Source organism: Rutilus rutilus (genome assembly GCF_951802725.1).
Source record: "Rutilus rutilus genome assembly, chromosome: 25".
Classification (NCBI taxonomy): Eukaryota; Metazoa; Chordata; class Actinopteri; order Cypriniformes; family Leuciscidae; genus Rutilus; species Rutilus rutilus.
The window spans coordinates 28,906,539-28,908,877 of record NC_140229.1 but is presented as its reverse complement, the minus strand read 5'-3'; the positions used below and the strand labels follow the sequence as shown (position 1 = coordinate 28,908,877).

Here is a 2,339-nt window from a genome sequence, read left to right as displayed (position 1 = left end):
TAATCGTGCAAAGTTCAACGGACACCGCAGTATCACTCCAATTCCCCAAAACTAGAACAATGCTCAAATCCAGCGAGATATTTCCATGCCGGTCGATGGCGGACATCTAGTGAAACAACAGTTTTATTCCTGATAACAGTCAAAGATGTTCCTTTACTGTCGCCTCGTTTCTCACCACACAAAGTGGAACACTTATCTTTCTAGTGGTAGCTCCGATGTATAATCCTTCCCTCCTCAACTCCACGGCTGATAATTCCTCACCACATGCACGGATTCACTGGAAGAAGCTGGCCAGATGAACTGAGCACGTCCTCTCAACACTGCACTTGTCGATCTTTCCCAAGAAAAGCTCACGCCACGAATTATCAACGTCACAGCTTACATGCTCACACTCCTGTAGAACGCTGCTTTTATATCCTTCTCTCGCATATCACTCGCGTCTTTGTTCTCTCCCACAGGTGCGGCCAATCTCTAATCAATGTGAGCTGTCTCGAGCTCATGCGCACTAGCCACCGGAATCAGACTCGGGGTTTCCGGAAAGACGTCTGGGGGGAAGGGGGAACAACAAAAGAAAAGTTACGGCTTTTAGTCACCCCGTGACAGTAGCAGCACTGGCAGAGTGTGAATACGAAGATGATCACAATGGTGAGGACACATCCACGGAACGTCCAGTCCCACCAGGTATAAGCATACCTTGCTGAGCGGGTAGAGGAGCTGGACAGGATTTCTGCAGTCTTTCTCGCCAGATTCGCTTCCACTTGAGCTTGGTTGAGATGGTACTCAGTCTGTAAGATGATTTCTTGCACCAAGTCCATTGTTTTGACCAAAGCTTGAGTGCTCTGTTCATAAAAAGTGTCCTCCCACCAGGGAGAAACGTCCACGTCCATTGGTACCTTCCCCAGGATGTTTATCTGACCCATTGAAAAGTCCTCTTTCACTTCCAAACAGAACGTGTGGTTCGCAGGGCAGGTCAGACCTCCATAGGAGAAGGAATTCATCTCACTGACGACGCACCACTGTGTGTGAGACACTTGAACAGCATCAGAATGACCATGCAATGACTGAACATTAATGAGCTTAGAATTATTTGAAGAAAAGGGTTGTAGAGTGTTGCAGGTACAGATAATGTAACTAGATGTTTCATGACAACAGGTGCGAGTGGTAAACAAGGTTTCAGTGCCCTTCAAAGTCATATACCCCGTCAGATGATCCCATTTTATAATTTGATCCCTCACTACCACGCCAATAGAGCGTATGGTAGTGGAATTTAGATAAATTTGATCTGGGTGAATTAGAGGGAAAGTGGCAAAGAACCCAATACAGCCAGTACATTCATTTCCAGTATACATCATTAATGTTGAAAGCAATTCAGAATACTTAATATTTTTCATTCTTTCTGATGCAAGCCATCTATGCAGATCTAAAATTTCAATAAGATCATTTAAAACATGCCTAGGTGTTTTATGGAGACGAAGATCTAAAATTTCTTGTCTTGCTGCAGTAAACAAATCTTGTGCATACAATCTACAGGCTAAGTCATGCTCGATGGTACGGGTCTGATTGAAAATTGATTGACTGGTCGTCAGAAGCGCCTGCGCCTTGAAATCTGACCGCTTTGATAATGTTTTCGTTACTATTGGTGATGTGTTGAAACCCAGTAGCTACCTGATTTGCCAACCAAGTTGAATATTGAGATTGACCTGTTATTTTGTAAGTGTTGGATATAGAATTAACTGAGCCAAAAAGGCCTGCTATATTTCCAAACAGGTCTCGTTTGGTACGAGCAGATGGAATTTGAACTGCAAGTCTGTTTTTGTAATCAGAAATTAAATCATCGATGCGTGACTGTAGCCATGTATACGTCTTATCATTAAAGTTGCAGTGTTTTACATAAGCAGATAACACATTAGAGATGTTATACGTGACATGTGTTATCACAAGATTGACATCATGTAGTAAAGTCTTATTTACATTTCCTTTGATTATGCCCCCTGGAGGGGTGGTATACAATTTCGGACACTGTGTGGGTTTTTTGTAACCGCATGTGGTTAAGTTAAAGCAATGGTGTAAAGTCCATGAACAATTGTGAGGGCTAGTGAAATTATCCATGTTTGCCTCACATTTTCCCACACAGTATGTTCCTTCTTTTCGGCCAGTCCAAACAAATGTTTTCAAGTTATTGTTAGTGTAACGTAAAGACGGGTCAGAATGCCAGTTCTTCCTTGATCTAATTAACTTACCCGGATCCTCACAGAACACAAAAACCCTGTTCTCCTTGATAGCAAGAATTTACATGATTAACTCACTGACTTTCCAATCAACAAACAGCCTCTGTTCGT

The 2,339-nt window shown here is 42.7% G+C and overlaps 1 pseudogene across 1 annotated transcript; it reads right to left on the bottom strand.

Moving 5' to 3' along the window:
- Positions 1-518: 518 nt before the first annotated feature.
- Positions 519-2,109, bottom strand: LOC311285448 (annotated as a pseudogene). Its single transcript has one exon. The product of its transcript is annotated as an uncharacterized misc_RNA (transcript).
- Positions 2,110-2,339: the final 230 nt, after the last annotated feature.